Below are 21,035 nucleotides of genomic sequence, written 5' to 3'. Positions count from 1 at the left end.
TTAAGATATAGGATTTATAAAACCATTTTACAAACTCTATGGTAATTGTTTATTATGCTATGTTCAGATATTCGTTTTTAATACATCATGAGTTCAAACACTATGTTTTATACAGAAATTTATGGTGTTTTTCACCAAAGTATAACAAGAAGTGCGACTGTCTATTATTCATTATTACTCTCTTACCCTTGTCAGAAATGACCAGATGGCATTTGGAAGATTGTTTTTTTCAAAAATCACCAAACCGAGTCTTTATCGAGTACTTTTGGTGATCAAAAACTGATTAATAAGTTGTGCGCTTAAAAAATGATTCCCATTAATGATTTAAAAGTGATAAATATATCATTCAGGTGTTCAAAATATCAAACAACAATCAGACTTAAAAATTACTCAAAAATGATTCGTAAAAACTTTTCAAATATGAGTCGAAACTGATAAAAAAGGGGCTTATGAAATACTCTTTTAGAAGACACGCCAAAAGAGGTTGGCTGGGCTAAAAAGAGTTGATGTAATTCTCATTTGGTTTATAATATTAAATGTATAAGTATTTCAGTATTTTCTGTTTAATAATCTTCTTTGGAAGATTATTGGGTGAATATCGCCATGCTAAGTCTTTTTCGACTAGTTTTGATGACCTAAAATTGATTAATAAGTAGCATGCTTAAAAAAAATATGATTCCTATTAATGATTAAAAATTGATTTATTTGAAAAACAATAACAAAATGTACAGCAATCATAAATAGATCATTCAGATGTTCCAAATATGATTGTTTATAAATTTATATCTTAATTATATTTTACGCAGTTGGAAGACCAAAATTAGCGCATATTCCAGCTTTTTACTTGGACAAAAATAACAACTGTTGTGTGTTTGTAAAATAAAGAGTGTGTCAGAAAAAACTTATACACACTATTCCAGCCTAAACTTGTAATTGGTCCAACAAATTATTATTTTTTTTAATCATTATCTTTTAATTATCTGTTCTAAATCATTCACATTCAACCATAGAGAAATATACATAGAACGGAAACTCATCTGTAAAAGACCTAACTCAGTTGTCAAAAACCTAAGTGGTGAGAATATATTAGTAAATAAAAATATGTGAAAACAAAAACAACACACTTCTTTTGAGTAAAATTTTGGTTTGAGTTTGTTTCTAGTTTCCGCTCTTGTTGTTTCCCTATGCTATCAACTGTTCTTTCGGTCAAAATGGAGAGCGAACAAAAAAATCTCAATAGATCTTAAGGTTCATCGTTACACTGTTTCAAAAGCCACTAAGCAGTATAAGGAAAACAAGAACATTGAAAGAAAGCCTGAATCAGGAAGAAAAAAATGTCTGACACATATTGGTAAGGCAAAAGAAGTCAAAGAACTTGTTCGAAGAGCACCGAACACTTCTATCAGAAAATCAGTTCCTAAAGCTAAATGCTCTGATTCATTTGTGCTCATAGCCAAAGCTAATGCTGGGTTGAAGTCGTATAAAGTTCAGAAAGTTCCAGATCGCAATAAAGTAAAGAACTTAGAAGCAAAAGAAAAAATACACAATTTGTGTGATGGATGATTAAACTAAAGTACTGGCAGAATTTTCACAACTTCCGGGTCAAGATTTTTATGTGGCTGATGGAAGAGGTAATGTATAAGAACAATACAGGACAAAAAAAAACAAACAAAATTCCCCAAGTTTTTTAAAGTTTCCTTAAAACAGCACAGAGAACCTTCATATTCTTGGCTCGATTTGGCATTAATGTCAATTTGTAACACAGGATTCAAATCCACTCAAATGACCAGAACTTCGTCCTGGGGAAAGATATTGGGCTCTTGTAAAAAAAAATTAATTAAAAAAAACAGGAAAGGTATCCCAGGACATGTCCGATTTTAATCATCGCACAGTGGCGTCTGTAAAACAAGTGATGTTGCAAAAATCAAAAATTGGTATTTGACCCTAAAAATATTGAATAAACCTTTTTTAATGGATATTGTCCAACGATTTCAAATATGCTACTATTATTACAATCAGATTTTTGGTTCAGAAGATATAGCCCTTCTAAGTTGACTTATTTTTAGTTTTCAAATACTAGGTAACGGATTTCTATTCTATTCGATTCTCTTTTCGATTCTATTAATAGATTTATTAAGAAAATAATAAAAAAAATGTACTGTTTTCTTGGTGTTTGTCCAGGTAAATCGATATTTACCAACTATCAATTTCTATATGTGCCATGTTTTCAAAATAAGTTCTCCGATTATTCCTTTACATAATGCAAAAATTCCTTGCCCCATGTTTTGCTAGAGGTAAAATGCATTTTTGGTCAATTTATGACATATAACAGTGAAAGCCCATTAGATATACCTTCTTTTACGGATTGTGAGCAATATTTTACAAACAAATTTAAAAAAAAAAAATTAATCTTTACTGGAATAATTTTAAATCATAAAAGAAACCCAAAAAATCACAAATTTAAAAAAAAAAATTATTTTACTTCCCATAAAATTGATTTTTCCACAAATTTCAACTTTGCTAACCCATAAGTAGACACCTAAAAGGCGTAGAACACTTTCCATAGATCAATTGCCTATCATATGTCTTTTTAATTGTATGATACACTAAAATGGGCCATTGAGCGTCGGCCAAATAGGTAACTGAAGCAAATATAAAATATTTAATGTGAGGATTTCCGGAAAAAGTGGATAAATTTATAAATACCGAGTAATGTGCCAATATTGTAATGTTTAATGAATTTGTACAGTATTTTAATAAATTTGTCTATTTTTTATTTAACTTAATATAAGTATAAGTTTTTTCTGACTCACTCTTTACCTGTTAATAAAGTACATAATTACGTTCGATATTATTTTCCAATTTTTAATTTTTGAAAACTACACAGAAAAAATTATATTTCAATTCAAACATTTATCCCATATTGAACTGGTTTCAATTATTTCATAATTAAATCAAGTATTCATTTGCTCAAAAACAAAATTTCATAATATTTTGAAAACACGTTTTTGTTATTTTTTGTGTTTTCAATTACGAAAATTATCTATTCAATAATTTTTGTATTTAAAGTTCAATCAAAATTATCAAATTCAAAACTCAAAATTCAATAGAAAATATCAGAACATTTTGTTTTTGAGCACATGAATACTTGATTCAATTATAAAATAATTGAAACCAGTTCAATATGTGATATATATTTGAATTGAAACGGTTTAGGAAATAGTTTTTTCTGTGTAATAAAACCTTTATCTGAACTTGACTTTTAGCTAAATTATTTAAAAACCAATAGAGTATCGGTAAAGCAATGCAATCGAAACATGTTAACAGATATGTATGTTTAATTTGTTATATTAAAGCAAAAAAAAACAAGCATTTAGCTAAAATTTTAATTTTGAATTTTGGCAAAAATCTTACAGAAAATTCTTGCAATCCCTTCCTTGAACATAGCACTTTCAATTTAAACATAATAACAAGAGGAGCAGAATTATCACGTTCGCGATCGATTAAAATTGATTGTAATTTTTCGATGCAATAGTTTAATCAATCATGAATGCTGTAGATTGTCAAAACAGTTGAACAAAAATTTAAATGAATATTTACATAATTTATGTGAATTTTTGTGATTTTTTTAACTATTCATAATTTAAAGTAGTTGGCATCACTAGTGTCTGTAGTGTAGTCCTATTTTTTGGTATTATTAGGAGTAGTTTGTTGTCTGTATTTGAGATTTCTCGTTTATTTTACTAAGTGTTCACTGAGTTTTATATTTAGTATATTTTTGTTTTTAATATTTTACTAGTTTTGAATTAAATTTTCTAAATTTTGTATTTGTTTTATATTTAATGTTATTGTTTTGGTATAAATCGTATCGTTTGTTTGTTATGATGTACATATAAATCTTAAAGTCCTTAGAGTTGAGATATTATTTCTTCTACATTTGTGATACGGTGATGATATCTGGAATGAAATAAAGAAATTGAGAGAATTATTAATTAATGAGAATAAATAAATTTAAAATTAAATATTATTTCATAGTATATAATCTTAAATTAGGATGGAAACATACATATAAATTGATTAGAACATATTTTAAGTTTTTAATTCAAATTTCATTATTTTACTTAATTTAGTTATTTGCCTATAATTTATACAAAAGAAGTGATACACATTGGAGGAATGATTAAATTAAAAATGATGCCAGATTTTGATATATGTAAATAGAATCTACTAGATGGGATTTACAAAAAACATTCCTATAGTTATGTGCATTTAAAAATAATAAGATTTTAAAAAGTAGTTTTTTCTCGAATTTTTTTCGAAAAAAGTACTTATGTTAATATTTAGTTAGTTATACAGAAAATAAAAGCAAAATAATGTGTTTATATTTTTCGGAAAATTAACATTTTGTGAATTATTACAGAAGAAAAGAGAATTTATAGCCCGAGCCTCGGTACCGTCAACAGAGTCAAAAATCTAAAAAAATACATTTATGGGATTTTTAAAAAATTGTGGGATTGTCAAAAACAATTCACTAATTTCTTTTTCACTTTTAAATTTTCTATATAAGTTTAAAATTTCATCAAAATCGATGCATAAACAAAACTTTTATTGCATTTTAATAATTAAAATTTTCTAAAAATAATCAGCTAAGATTTTTTATTCTCATGTTTTTCAAAAAAAGTATTCGATCAATATTTTAATTCTTAAAAATTTAATACATTTTTGAAAAGAACACACAATTATCTACACGTTGATATATAATATGAATATCTTATCTTTTCCACTAGTCTCAATATTGTACAAATGTTTCAAAATAAAAGCTAAACATTTTAGAAAAATCCCTTATTTTTAAGTGATACACCATAATTTAAATTTGGATTGTATCGAATATTTTTTTGGATATGTGTTGGCGAATCCTCCAGCCCTAAATCTGCACCAAACCATAACACGATATAAATAAATTTAAATTGATAATTGTGTGTTACTAATTGTTTTTTTAAATTTAATTCTTTCATTACAGGTGGAATCAAATTTTCAAAAACATACCAGAAGACGTTGTCATATTTGGAGGATTTAACCGTAAAATACTGTCTGATCGTAATGAACTAGATTAAAATAGTAATGAAATATATTAAAATATAGAGAAGTTTTTCCTTAAATTGTTTAAAGTGTATTTATTCAAAGCTGTAATGAATTTCTATAGATTCCAAGAAATGTTTTCAACCAACCTTTCTGGCAAAATATATCACAGCTAACAAATACCATAAGAATTTGTTATACAAATTCAAAAATTTCAAAAATAAATTTTAAATAATGAAGAAAAAGGAAATGTATCATTTCCTTTTTTGAAATCGAATACGATCACAAAAAAAAATAGAAAATAGTTTTCCGGTATTTTTTAATCAGGCCCTTAAATTTGGTGTTAATAAAAAGTAAAAACTAAATCTAAATGAATTCTAACAAATTTATTTTATCTTTAAATTGATGTTTTATTTATTAAATTATTGTTTGCATGCATTCATTTATTTTGCCGACAAGCTCACTCACACTCCACTATATTTTCTCTAGTTACAAAATGTCTTCACATACTTTAAGGCGCCAAAAAGTATTTGAACCACCCTATGCAAAATTTTTCAAACAGGCAGACTCAAATAGTTTTCAGCGCCCCGAAATATGCAGTGATATTTTTCGCAAAAAATTTCAAAAATCTACTTGTTGTTATTTTGAGATTCTGGGCGCCTGGTATTCAGACTGAATTTTGTAGAAAATCAAAAATTTGTTTTGCCTTTTGAATTTGTGTGTGTGACGTCGTCAGTGACAGTGGAAACATATGAGTGTGTTTTGATGGTTTAATAAATAAGATTCAGGATTCGTTTTTAAAATTTTTCGTTTATTTATTTAATACATACATATTTAATAGAATATTTAATAGAATTAAAATTCGTTGTATTTATTTAATCAATTTAAATTTGTTTGCATATAAAAGGTATGTATGTATCATTTAATATTTTTAAAGGATTTCTCTAGACATTTAATATTTTTATATTTAAAATATTTCTGCATTGCTTTACAAAGTATAAACATATTTGAGAAGTTTTTTTATATAACAAAGATTATTCTAAACTTGGACATCTAGTTTCTTAGAAAAATAAGATTAAGAGTACGTTTTTTAAAATTAATTTAATTAAATTCCACTACATTTACTAAAGTCCTAATTTAATCTTGAATGCAACATTTATCCAGCCAACAGCTGAAATGCGCTTCTTAATTTTCATTAAGCTCTCTTATTAGCATTTTATAATTTTGTGCTTTTGAACACATAATTTTTAATTTATGTTATACACTTGTATTCGTTCATTCTACTCGTGCTATTAATTTCAACTAAATACATTTTTATAATTCTAATATTTTGCATTATCCTTTGGCTTAAATCATGTTTTTTATATAGCACAGACAGGATGCAAAAGCCTCGTTCGTCTCTAATCTCTCTCTTATACTTAAGAGTTAAAGCACAAAAGAAAAAACACTTTAATGTACCCAATACAATTGTGTCAGTTTCCTTTTCAATGTAGACCAGCAGCAGCAGCAGAGCGGCATCAACAGAATATTTAGTCTACTATATATGAATATAAATTATGGATTTATGAATGAATGAATGAAGGAACGAATGTATGAATGAATGACTGTGTGTATTTCAACATCAGCAACAGCAGAAATCTTTCGTACAACATTTCGTTTTTGTATTATGATGGGATGGTTCTGTTTTTTTCTTATTGTGTTTTGCTGGCGAGTAAATGGGTCATGCTTATTGTTGCCTTAAGGATAAAAACAAACACTTTTAAAATCATCTCTACTTCTGGCTAAAAGAAGAAAAGAAAATAAAAATAAAGAACATTTTAAATGAAAAGAAAAAAATGTACGAAGGCAAATAATATGAAATAATATGTATGTATATATAATTCTGAATGCATATTCAATTCCATTTAAATTTTAAAAATAGTTTTAAATCTAAAAAATACCGCGATTCAGAAGAAATATTCTTTAAAATGGATTTAATAGACTGATTTGTTGTTATAAATTTTTCGCATTAAAAACTGAAAATAATATGTATATTAATTTATTTAGAAAAAAATTAAAATGAAACTAAAGTTTTTGAATAAAAACATGTTTTGTACGAATAGTCCTTTTTGGCTATCGTCTAGTGTTATAGAATATGTGTGTCCTAAACCATTTAGACTAGTTTAACTTTAGAATTTTAAACTATTAGTCAGATTTTCGTTCATAATCAGCCCAATTATGAATAAAAAATTGCCCGGGTGTTTGTTCCCACGGAGTTTTTTCCCATTGAATTTGAATAGGAAAAATGGGAAAAGTGAAAAAACTCCCGCGGAATTTTTATTCATAATTGGGCGGAATACAAATTTTAACTATTTTTACGAAAAAGGAAAAACTAATTTCAAATTTCGATAAATTTTTAAAAAATGCATAAAACTTTAGCATTTTAAATATTTTAATACCCATCCGACTCCGAGGATTCATTTATAAAGAAATTGTGAACGGCACTCGCGAAAAACATACATTCATTTTCGAAAAATTTACTGAAATTCTTTAAAAGTTTGAAAATATCTTGTTATATTCCTGACTATACGCCATCAATAAGATATACCGAAAACTGTTGTAAATTACAACATCTTTTAAAAGCTATTGTCAAAATATTACAATAGCACACGATCTATTAAAAAATGGAAACATTTTAAAAATCGGTAAATTTTGGTTTCATTTTTATAAAATATATGTGTAGCATAAAATTAACTCTGTTATTTAGAAAAATTTCAAATCAATATTTTGTACGTACGTACGTCCACAAACGGAATGAGAAAATCAACATATTCCCCATAACTTTTTGGTGGCGGATATACAAATTTTAAATTTTGACTTTATTGATTCATAAATTCAGAATAACAATTTCCTATTTTTACTAATTTTGGTAACTTTATTATATATATTTATATTCATATAGAAAAAAAGGCCGCGTGCTAAATTCGTGACGATAGGTCCATAATGGGTTATAGCTAACATACATACTAATAATAACTTCCGAAAATGCGAAACAATTATTGAAATTTTAAAAGGAAAATGAATTTGATTTAAGCTCATATTATTTGGCTTTTATTATTAATTTATTTTATTTCACATTAATGTAACAACTTCCTTTTCATGTGTATTTAAAGTATTAAGTATAATTCACAATAACAATCTAAACAATAATAATGATTATAATAAAAAAATTGCACATATTCAAAAAACATACAAACAGTATTCAGAAATGTTTATATCGTCACCTAAAATGCAAAACAACGTATCATCAAAAAATTCGAAATTGATTTTATTACTGATTACGATTCACTACATCATATTACATATGAGTAATTCCATATCATAGTACGTGACATTTGTACGCCTATAGAGTGGAATAGATTTTGCAAAAATAACAGTATCTGAAAAATAATTTGGTATTTATGATCCGTTCAGAGGGTACTATATTAAAAAAATAAATAATAATAAGTTCTTTCGAAACATTGCTATCCAAAATATCGAGCGAAATAAGTATGCGATATAAACTTATTTCCTGACATAAAACGGAAGTAATTTTGAGGTACATGTAGAAATATGCCAAAATTTGCGAATCATGAGAGGCGTTATGTTTTCTTTTAATTTCTTACACTAAACCAAATATTTTCCCTCTACAATCCGTCATAATTAAATAAAAACAGTCTTTGGATTTTACAATAAATAAAATTTAATATCGTACGTGACAGATTTTTCTTAAAATGTTGTAATAAGCTCTAAATAAATAAGAAAAATAACATTTCGCTGTCTTTCCATTAGAAATTTGACCTTCACGATTTAAAGGTTAACAATTATGAATAAGTTTTACTTAAAATTTATAACAGTAAGGAAATTGGTCTCATTCGCCAAAATATGGCAAAAAAAAAAGTTTTTTCCCGAAAATCGCAAAAATTTAATCCTAGTTACGGAAAAACTGTAGGAGGTATCGACATAAGTTTTTCATATTTTTATTCTCTATTATGATCTCAATAAATCCCAATGTGATGATCAAAAAATTCTTAAATGTTTTTAAAAATATGAAAATGGAGATTCGATACAGCCGTTAAAAAATATTTTTTTTGGCCATATCTGCTAATAGGTTAACGGTATCCTACGAAGACTAAAACTCATACACAAGTAAATACGCATATGAGCAAGTCCCAGAAACAGTCTACCAAACAAAAAAATTTTAAATGAATCAAACTTGGAATTCTTAATTGTATTTCGATGGTCATTCATACAAAAATTATTACCAAATCCAACACTAGCTCAGATATCTGAATATTACACAAAAAAATTTATATTTTTTAATGTGTTTTTATCACTACTTAAATGTTAACAATACAGTTCGATTGACAGCTATCTTTTTGACCATTCAATTTAAATACAAATTAATTTTGAGTAATTTCACTTTGAATGGAATTTTCCGCAACTTCTCACGGAATATTGTAACGAGCGTCACGTAACGTGCGTCATAAAATGTTCTCGGCTTTTTATGAAAACGGCAAATGGTTTTTCATGCAAATAAGTTATATTAGAATTCTCTTTAATTCCTCTTCCTTTTAGGAATACGATTTTGTGTGCTTTATTATGCCAAATTCGCTAAAATTACGAATAAAAACTTCAACTTTTAATGATACTTCCACTTTAGTAACGTGCGTCACAAAATTTTGCGAACAATTATTTCGCAAGAAATGGCAATTAAAAGGAAATGTCTTATGCCATTTGGAATTGCACTTAAATCTCACTATAGCGTATAGTATACGTTGGAAGTATGTTATTTGAAAAACCAAAAAATGTTCATATTTAAATATGAAAACGTGTACGAATGAAACGTTCGTCACGCAGGATTTGCCAATATATTTTAAATAAAAATTACCTTTTATTTTAATTTTTTTCGAAATATGTTAATTTTTTCCCATAAATTTCTTGTCAAAATGAGAAAAATTAGTAGTCATTTTTAAAACTTCGAGGCACGATTGGGCTAACACTTTAACAATCATATTTTTACACTAAATGGCACAATTCTAGACGTGAGCATCTATAAAAATCGGAAATCGATTTTATAAAACCCCGCTAATAACCATGTTATAACCAAAAATTTAAAGCAACGTGTCATCAAGTGCACTACTTTCTTAAACAAAATAACGTGTAAAAATTCTATTTATTAATTAATTACTCATAATTATACCCTTCACCTTCGTGAGAAGGGTATATATAAGTTTGTCATACCGTTTGTAATTTCTACATTTTTCATTTCCTACCCTATAAAGTATATATATTCTGGATCCTTATAGATAGCGGAGTCGATTCCAGCCAGATATCTTCGGGATCCAAATCTTCAATAATTCTGTCAGACATGCTTTCGAGAATTTTGCTATTTAAAATCAGCAAAATCGGTCCACAAATGGCTGAGATATGAGGAAAAAACCAAGACAACCTCGATTTTTGACCTATTTTTGACCTATATCTGGATTACTAAGGCATTAATATAGACAATATGGATATCTAATGATAGATATTTCAAAGACATTTGCAACGTATATAAGACCATAGTAAGTTGGACCTACAATGGGTCAAAATCTGAAAAAAAAAATTTAACCCTAATTTTTTTTTTCCCAAAAAAAAGTTTAAAAGACAAAAAAAAATTTTTTTAAAATTTAAAAAAAAAATTTTAAAATTTTAAATAACAATCGAAAAAATTTTTTTTCCAAAAAATTAAAAAATTTAATTTTGTTTACCTAAAAATATTTAAAATTTTAAGGTATAATTTGGTGAAGGGTATATAAGATTCGGCACAGCCGAATATAGCACTCTTACTTGTTAATAAATAGAATTTTTAACCTTATTTTAGGTAGTTTTCTAATATTTTTTAATAAATTTGTTGCAATTGAATGTTGTTTGCAGTCTTTATGAAAATTTAATGAAGTAATTTTTAGTTTAAATAAGTAGTTGTTAGTAATTAAAATCAAAAAAATATAAAAATAAATATAACTGCCTTTATTTAAAATAAAAAAACATATTTTTATGTTTTCCTACAAATTTATACAAATTTTAGAAAACAACAATTCCAAATAACGTAAGGTTTGAAAAAATTAGTTTTTTTTATAAAATATATTTCTAGTGTTATTGTAATTCAGATTTGAAAATTTTGTTTCAATATTTCAAGTAGTTTTCATTTTATATCGTTTTTTGCTTCTCCTATAAACCTATAAAAAGTGATGTTACGTTATTTTGCATTTTAGATGACGATATAAACTTAAAATAACTTAAGGCGATAAAATAAACATAAAACAATTTAAAATAAAAGTTTAGAAACAACAACGTAAACCAAAACAAACCATATAAAAAACCATTCATGACTTTATTAAATACGAGAATAAAAGAAAAACAATAAAAAATGGCTAACAGCATACGAATATGGTTTTTATGTTTAAATGTGCAAAAAAAAAAAACAACTAAATTAAAAAGGGATATAAATGAAGAATCAAAAACAAAGTATTTTATATGTTTTCCCTAAAGGCAATAATTTTATAGCAGAGATGGACAATTTAGTACTTTTGTATTTAGGGAATTTTTGGTTTTATGAAAATATCTTCATTAGATAATTGTTGATTTTTTAATATTATATTTATATAATATTTTCAATGATCACTTTTAAGCTTAAAAATATTTTACTTTTATGGTGTTTTATTTTCTGACACAAAATGTTGCCTATATATTTTGTACCATTTATTAAATGTTACCCATACCCTCATAATGTGTAGAATTTTTAAATATCACAATAGAACAAAAATCATTACCATTTCTGCAATTTTCTTTTATGTAGCTTCGAAATATTATAAAACTATACTTTTTGCTTACATAAAAAGTGGTGGATTTCTAACCCTTTGATAAAATTGAGGGTGAAACATGTAGCATATATTCAGGGTTTTAGGGTAACATTATTAGAAAAGAACACGACCAAACTATATTTTTTCAGAAAAGAATACAAAGAAGGGTTAAAGGCAGACTAAATTCATCATTTATGCCAGAAAAGAAAACACCATTAGTTGCAATTTTCCATTCCTGCCGCAAACGCTAGTTTAGTATATGACAGTAGCTTTAGCCTGATAATGTCACACCTACCTTGGTATTCATCTAGATAGACGGCTTACTTGGAGTTGTCACATAGAAACCAAGAGACTTCACATGAAGCTAAAAGAATCTAGCTTTCATTGGTTAATCAGTGAGCAATCAAAATTAAGCCTTGAATATAAAGTCATCCTGTATAGTATCGTTATAAAACCAATTTGAATGTATGGAATTCAAATATGGGGAATGGCTAGCAACACCAGTATTGACTTGGAAGTGCCATGGCTAAAGGAAGAGTTCAAGAAAGTCGATGATATATGTATATATTGTAAAACTGAAAAACCATACTAACAAGACAACTTGTTCAGAACCAAACCCGATCAGGTCTCCGTAGAACACCCACTAAGATGAGTGCCATTTAACCATTAAGGCTTTCTAGTTAGTTATAAGATTTAAATACTTATTGTTAAGCCTATAAAAGGCAGATTCAATAAATAAATAAAGCGTAAATCATGTTATCGAGTTTGAAATGAAATTACAGTTTACTGTATCTTATTTCGCAGATTAGTTTGCCTTGAGGACTATCAACGTCTCGGGTCACAATTTATCTATTATGATGGTGTCAAGAAGGAGAGAGTAACAATTGATGGCTTAATATAGAAAGGTCGTATCTCGTTTTTTTTCAAAATCGGATTTTTACATATTCTGGTAGACAAAACTGAAATGGACCTCCCTTAAAAAATTCAGTTTCCTATGTTGACGAATAACAGATTTACAGTAATTATAAAAAAGCCCTAACTCATTTAAAAAATCGTTTGAAAGAAAAACACCTAACTCATTTAAAGTGGAAAGCATATTTTTTGGTTTATATTAAAACAAACAACTCTTCTAAAAATATTTTTTGATATATTACAAATCTTTAGTTGTTTTTTTTTTCAATTTCACTTTCTGATATTATTTAATTTTTTGCTTCTCCTGTAAAGTAACTAAAAGTTGAGATACGACCTTTCTATATTAAACCATCGATATGTAGATATGTACATGTTTTTACACAGACAAAGTCTACCAAAAATTTTATTTATTAAACTGAGTGATAGATAACACAATGATAGATAATTTACTTTCCCAGTAAATCTTGCAAAGCTAGAATAAAATCAAAATTTACAAAATTACTCTATTAAATTCTCAAAAATAGTAAAAAGTAAATGAACGCTTTTTTCCAGTAACAATTGTTTTATATGTTTTGTGTTATTGTTGATTTATTTACCATTTTATATGTGGTGAAAAAATGTCAAAAAAAGAATTTTCAATAAAATTTAAGAAAATGTGAGTATTTATACATTTTAAAAGGAATAATAACTGCCTGTTTCTCTAAATGCGAACGAACATTTTCTTTCGTATTTTATATTGAAAACAAAAACAAAATTAAAATTTATTTGTTGTTTTCAATTTAAAATACGAAAGAAAACTTTTTTTGCGCACAATATGGTATTTAAATGGTTAGTAAAAATTACTAGGGTCAAGATTTGCGAAAATTTATTAGGTGTATTTTTTTTTTCAAATATTTTACTTTTATTTTTAAACATTTGTACAATATAAACTTATTCAAAGTATTGGTCATTGTTAGCAATAACTTTTTGACATCTTCCTGGTAACATATGACTTCCGAGCCAAAAGAACTGCTCGGAAAAAATTTATTAGTTTTAATATGCGATCAAAAATAATAAAATCTGACTAACAGTTCTAAAATATTAATAACATTTTAGTGTTTTTCCTATTCAAATCATGTTTAAAAAAACGTTTCCAGTGTTTTTTGTTTTTTCAGTCTTGGTTGTCATTCTCGTGGAATTGCCCATATAAAATTCTCATCAATTGTCTTGAAGCTAAATTACAAAACCAAAGATTAAAGCTGAGTAAAGAAAATACAAGCAAACAACAGAATAAATAGTATAAAATTCCCTGCAACTAAATGTATATTTTAGTATGAGTTTTGGCATAAATTTTTCATTTTGGCATTAAGTACAAGGTACGAGACATTAATAAAGTTGAAAATATGTATTTACATAAATTCCTATTTTTGTATGTGTATTCAGTGTGTTTTTTTTTCTTTTGATTCTTCGAAAACACATCACCGCCTTCTTTAACTTGGCCTAAAAGGGACTGACAATGATTTTATGAAGACATAGAAAACAAAATAGAGAATAAAATCTATTCACTTGGGGGGACATAATATCAAACAATAGTCAAAGCCAGTGATGAAAATGAATTATTTGTTTAAAAAGTAAATCAGTAAAAAGTAAATCACGTTTGGATATGCCATAAAATTATTTTATCAGCCTCGTGCTGAATTCCAAACTAATTTATTTTATATAGAAAAGTTAATGTTTGGTCTTCCAAAAAAAATTCAAGTCAATATCTCAATTATATTGAAAAATATGCCACTTTAAAACTCCGTCCTTCAAAAATATTTCACATTTTCATACAAAAAAATTGTATAAATTTTCTTAATGTGACTGAATCAGACAAGACATTGGTTGTTGTTGAATAAAATATTAACAAAATTTATACAAACTTTTTGGTATGAAAAAGTGAAATATTTTTTAAGGACGGAGTTTTTTTAAAGTGGCATATTTTTGAATCTAATTGAGATATTGACTTGAATTTATTTTTGTAAGACCAAAAATTAACTTATCTATATAAAAAAATTAGTTGGGAATAAATGCGGATCAAAATGGTCCTAATATTTGCATTCCTATTCAAATGTTGATACATATTTTAGTTTTAGAAACTCAATAAATACATATGTAATAAAATCTTTATTTATTAACAAAACTCAATGAAATTTTTTAAATTTGTCATTCTAAATAACATAGTGTAAAAAAACTAGTCAAAAGTTCAAAGGGAATCCAGCAATTCCTAAAAATTGCAGCGAAAATCCCAAAAATGGTATTTTTACAATTTTGCCCATAGGGTCCACATTTCCTTCGGGGCTGGGAAAATACTTTGGGGATAAATAGGGAACACATTAGGGTTACAAATGCTGCTTTCCGTTTTCTGATCCCAGCTTTGGGATTTTAGAACATGTGGCCCAAAGTTGAAATTTTGATAAAAGAAAAATAGGTCACATTCCGAAGGATGTAAAGGCGACATATTCGAAAATGGGACATGATTTTTATACCGTAAAGATACCTTACAGAAAAATATAAAATTGGTATATGTTCTTATAGGAAGTGTATTTTTAATAAAAAAAAGAGTTAAGTCACCTTTTCGGACAAAAAACAGCAAAAATTAATTATTTTTTGAATATACAAATTGAAAATCGTTTATTTTTGGATCAATAATTGATATTGCTCTGAAATCTTTTGCATGTTATTCGTAATTTAAATGTATAACTAACAAAAAAAATTCGAGTTCATTCGGTCCAAAGGTACGAATTTGAAATGCTTATAACTCGGAAATTATAAGAGATAAAGAACACACGCAAGCAAATCGGATGGGAAACAAACAAATTGCACTTGTTTAAAAATTTTACATGTCGAAGGTAGTCTACTTTGAGCCCACATAGCGCCGCCCCTGGATCAGTTGTAGGGCCCATATAAATAACTTAAAATCGTATACTCTTTGGCTACGCCCGCGTCATATTTTATCCCGATCGGACCAGCCGCTTAGAAATGCCAGATTTTATTCCAAAAAAATTTGATTCTGACCCACTGTGTGTCGTAGTGGAAATTATTTTCCCCCTTTTCCTCATACTAAAATGTTTGTTTTATTTTACTTCTAACAATACTGCCACATCCCATTAGCGTATATTCCCAATGGATGGGGTCCCCATTTTTGGGCACTGTATAAATCTAAAAAAAAATATATGTATTAATAAAAAGAGATAGGCAAGATTGAGCTAAGTAAAACTGAAGCCTACATAACTAAGTATTTAAAACAAGAACAAATTTAAGAATATCATTTATCGTTTTGAAAAAACAGCGTATCAAAAAAAAAAAAAATAGTGGTGAATGTTCCTCCTTGTGTTTTAGTATCGTCGGAAAAGCAATTAAAGTACCAACTGACATTTCTTTACGAAATCCGTGAATTCAAATTTCAGCCTTCTCTTTATTAGGAAATTTATGCAATTCCTTTTTATTGATTTTAAATGAAACCATTCCTTTACAACATTCCTCTATGTTTACACAGGAAATCAGAAAAAATAACATCCATTTTTTGTAGTTGTTGTTTTTTTTATTTTGGGACACAGAAACAGCAACAACAAATTACAACTGGTGAATTAATGCTGATTGTTTGGTTTTTTCTATTGTTGGCATTTCGTTACAGTTTCTCATTTTTCTTGTTGTTGGTTTCAATTCAATTCAGTTTTGTTTATTTATTTTTTTTTGTTGCTTTAAAGATTCTTTTTTGTTTTGCTTTTCTAGTGGTTGGCTTTCTGGTTTTATTCTCATCTCAGGTTTCCATTTGAGCAACAAATACTTTGTACCCCATTGGGATTTCGAACGATAGTTTTTCATTTGGTTTTTCATTATTTTTTTGTCTTTTTATTTCAAAAATAATAAACAAATTTAATTTCTTAGTGTATTAGTGAATGTTTGCATTGTAATTTAATTAGTGTGTGCTGGAGAGTTGTGAGAGTGAAAATTATTAAGTTAATTTGTTAATAGTTAATCATTAACTTAAATGGTTTTATTTAGGAGTAAAACTTGTTTAGTTAAAGCACCTTTATGGACAATTTTTGAATAAAAAATGTTCCTTATATAGATTCATTTAGCGGCGGAATTTAGAAAATTTTGGGAAAAACGTAATAAAATATTTGTCCCCTAACAGCACAATATATTCTACTATCGCTTTAAATATATCGTCCCACACCACTTTCGTGGATTTCACCTAGACCCCATACAAATGTTTCCACGGATCACTGTACGAGCTGTCAAAAAATATGTTGATTATGCAACAATCCTGATCAAATTTTTGCACAAATTAGTTCCAAGTACTCTGAAATTATACTGTAAAGTATGTTGAAAATCATTTTTCCCTAGTCCCCATAAAATTGTCTTATAATAATTAATATCGTAATGAATAGTTTTTAAAGCAATTTCATACATCAATTAGACCATTAACAATGCAAAATGCCTTAGAAATTTAACGAAAAGATTTATTAGACCTTGGAAGCTTCAATATCGAAAATTTCCAAAATAAGGGCAGCCCTGATGTACATGTCGAGACCCTATATTCAAAACCCTAGTAGTGTCTACTTTTAAAATGTCATCTATTATTTTACTATAATTTACAAAAAGAAGAGCATTTTTTCTATAACTTTTCGTTTAATATTCTTTATTGTTAATTTTTTAGTAACGTTTAAAACTGACAGCTTGCATAAATGAAATCAAAATAATTTAATTTTCTTAAAATGCAAAATCCTCTATCTTATCATTTTCATACATACACTTTGAATATTTTGAGAAAAATAAAGTTCACAATAATGCTAAAATGTTGCACTAAATGTTGCAACTAGGGTTTTTATCCCGGGAATTCCCGGTACTACCCAATTCCCGGAATTTTTAGCTGGGAATCCCGGGAATTAAAAACTGATGAAAATACATAGAAAACAAGTTGGAACTCTATTTTTTTCACCAAAAAACAGTAAAAAATTGTTTACAGTTTTTTTTGCTATATATCGGCAATAATAGATGCTATATATCGGCAATAATAGCTTATTATTATTATTTATTTGGGGTTTTTCGTATGAAAATTTATAAAATTATTTATAGAATTTATTTCTTATTGAATCTTTCTAATTTCTTTAAATTTCTTCTTCAAATCCATAACAAAATAGCTTAAAAAATTTATTAAATGATTAAATTTTTCTTCAATTCAAATCTAGTACAAAAAGGCTTAAGACAATTTTTTCAATTAATTTTGTAAATGATTTGATTAAACAAAAGTTTAATCATTCAAACATTGAATAAATTCTGTTATTAATTAACTTTAAAATTAATTCAGTTTAAACAAAGGCTTTGCAATGAATCTAAAAAATTCAACATTATGAATGGATTTATGGAATGAAAGGCTGACATTCTTTAATTAAGGATTAAGATTTTAGTGAATTAAGCTCAAATTTTATTAATTAATTCGAAGCTCTGATATTTAATAATTATAACACTAAGTTTTTATATGAAATTTGGCTATAATATTCCTAATTTACAGTATCATTATATATTTCGGGAATAGCCGGATACCCGGGAATGTAGAAAAAAATTTCCCGATCCCGGGAATCAAAATTAAAAACCCTAGTTGCAACCAAATATATGTGAGATTCAGTTGTTGCATTAAAAAAATATTGTAGAATACCGAATTTTAATAACTCAAGTAATACGCGAAAAAAACTGTTTTTTGGCTCTCCTGACAAGTTGTGTTTTTTAAGATGGTTTTGAATATAGACATACATATATTCCACAATTTTCCGTTTTATTTTTTAAATTCATTTTTCTCTGAATTTTTATTTTAAAAATTATAAATTTTTTTAACTTTCTTTTATATTTGCCACATTATGTACACATTTTTGTTATTTCACTTGAAACTGTTAGATTTAAGTCCAAAAGCCATTTCTACCGCATTCGCTGAAGCACATTCACTTGCACTGGTACTTGCACAGTTTCAGTCAAATATACGTGAATATTTTGACTTTTAGAAACGTGTGGTCTACATAGTTTTTAATGCCTGCTGCCTTTTTCGGTTTTCTCTAGTTTTCATATATATATATATTTGTTTTTGTTATTATTATAGTTGGTTTGTAAATTTTCAAAAGCTCTTTTAACAAACGAGGTCCTTTTTACACAATAAAAACACTTCACACTGTCATATTTTTCTCTATGGTTTCTTTTTCGTTTGTTTATTTTATTTTTTTTGTCCTTTTCATTTTGGTCAGTGGTCACATTAACAAAACATCACGTTTGTAGTGGAATACTAGAGTATGGTGTGTTTGAAGGTCTTTTAACTTAATAAAATTTTCTGGTTTATCTGTGGTAAGTGCTAAAGCAAATAAATACGTTCGACATGAGTAGTATATTTGATATTTTAAAGCAAAATTTTACAATTGTTAGAGATCGTGAAGTCCAGCCAACCAGCCGAATCGACGCCAAAGCCAAATATCCTTGGCGCCAAGGTAATGCCCTATATTTGGTTGTATATTGTATTGTGAACTGCTGAAATCTGACACGAACATCACAGGGAACCTGTAGCGAACAGAACCGATTCATTTGAAGCGAGCATTGGTCGAAAACGCCCAGAATATGCGGCCAGACATGAAGCTATAATATTCCATTATGACAACACTCGGCCACATGTTGCAATACCTGTTAACATATTTATTTAGAATGAAGTGGTTGGAGAGTTCAAGATCATGAACCGTCCGTCTACTATTTGTTTCAATCGATGCAGAACGCTCTCTCTGGTATACGCTTTACTTCAGAACAGAGTATCCGAAATTTGCTTGATTCGTTCTTGGCCTCAAAAGATGAGCCAAAAAGATGGAAAAATGTCAAAGCTGAACAAATTTATACTGTACAAATGCTTCAAAATAAAAGCTAAACATTTCAAAAAAATCTTTAAATTGTAACAGCGAGTTGCTGATCAGTTAACATCAACTAAATTGCCAGTGGGTGTTCAGAGTTGAGCATACAAGGTAACGGAACTGATCGTCTTTAACTTGGTAAAGTCCAGAACCAATCCTTGTCCTTGTAACCAACTAAGACTCACGACCTCCGACCCCTCGGGGCAGGTGGACACCGGGCAATGATATTATAATACCCGTTATGATATTAGATAGTGTGAGCAACGCTACATCAACGAGCCAACCTGACTTATTCGGGGCATAGGGTCAATCATATTATTATGGCAGGATAGTGCAAAAGGGATGGTAGCGGATGAACTTTTAAAGGTAACGGTAGCACCTATAAGCTTCCAGGAAGCCTACGCCTGTGCTTAGTCAATCAAGGAGTGTCAGGCTCCACTAAGATCTTCTATGTCCTTATAAGCATTGACAAATCAGTCAAACAAATAACATCAATAAAACGTCAATACAGAGGACAAGTCTCCCAGGAGGTCACAGAAGTTTGTCAAATCCTCCCGCTTCAGCGGCAAGCTCCATGTGTCTGGGAGGGAGCAATTCATGTTCAGACAGTATTTTAGGAACCTCTTGAGGCCCTATGCTCCACAGGGATTTAAGAGGTCAGAAGAAGAAGAAATTGCCAGTGTATTCATGTAAATTATAAAGTGTATGTTTTAAAAGAGACTGACTATTTGAATTGTTGTGTAAATTGAAATAGATAAAGAATTATTACAATTTTTAAAAAAACTACTGATCGTTTTTATTAGCATTTAAAATAAATATATTTAAAGGAAATATACTACAGTTTTTAAAAGGTAAAAACGTGTGATGCAGTTTTTGTTTCCAGCCGGGGTATGCTTAGTCTGCCCAGGTTCTTCAAAGGTCTGCTTCCTTTGAAATGTTTACCACAGAGCTGTCTTGGATCTTTGGAATAGGTTTGTTAATGGGTGAAACTTCTAATAGAGAATCCGACGAGATAAATACTTCGGCTCTCGGTCGGATAATGACTAATTATTTGTGAATACTGTCTATGGATGCAATCCGAGGAGACAAATTCTTCAGCTCTCGTCGGCTAACTACAACTTATTGACTATACTAGTTAATGAGTACAATCCGACGAGATAAATGCTTCGGCTCTCGGTCGGCTAACCACTAATTATTCGTAAATACAGCTTATGGATACAATCCGATGAGATAAATTCTTCAGCTCTCATCGGCTAACTACAATTTATTGGCTACG

At 28.0% G+C, this 21,035-nt stretch overlaps 1 protein-coding gene across 1 annotated transcript in view; it reads right to left on the bottom strand.

The window, feature by feature from the left end:
* Positions 1–6,738: 6,738 nt before the first annotated feature.
* LOC135963741 (patj homolog) overlaps positions 6,739–21,035 on the bottom strand; it is a 180,912-nt gene continuing 166,615 nt past the window's right edge. Inside the window, exon 3 of the mRNA XM_065515708.1 lies at positions 6,739–6,860. The gene's annotated coding sequence lies outside the window, so the exon portion shown is untranslated. The remainder of the gene's footprint in view (positions 6,861–21,035) is intronic.

Source organism: Calliphora vicina, chromosome 1, assembly GCF_958450345.1.
Source record: "Calliphora vicina chromosome 1, idCalVici1.1, whole genome shotgun sequence".
In the NCBI taxonomy this organism is placed as follows: domain Eukaryota; kingdom Metazoa; phylum Arthropoda; class Insecta; order Diptera; family Calliphoridae; genus Calliphora; species Calliphora vicina.
This window is presented reverse-complemented; position numbering and strand designations above follow the sequence as displayed.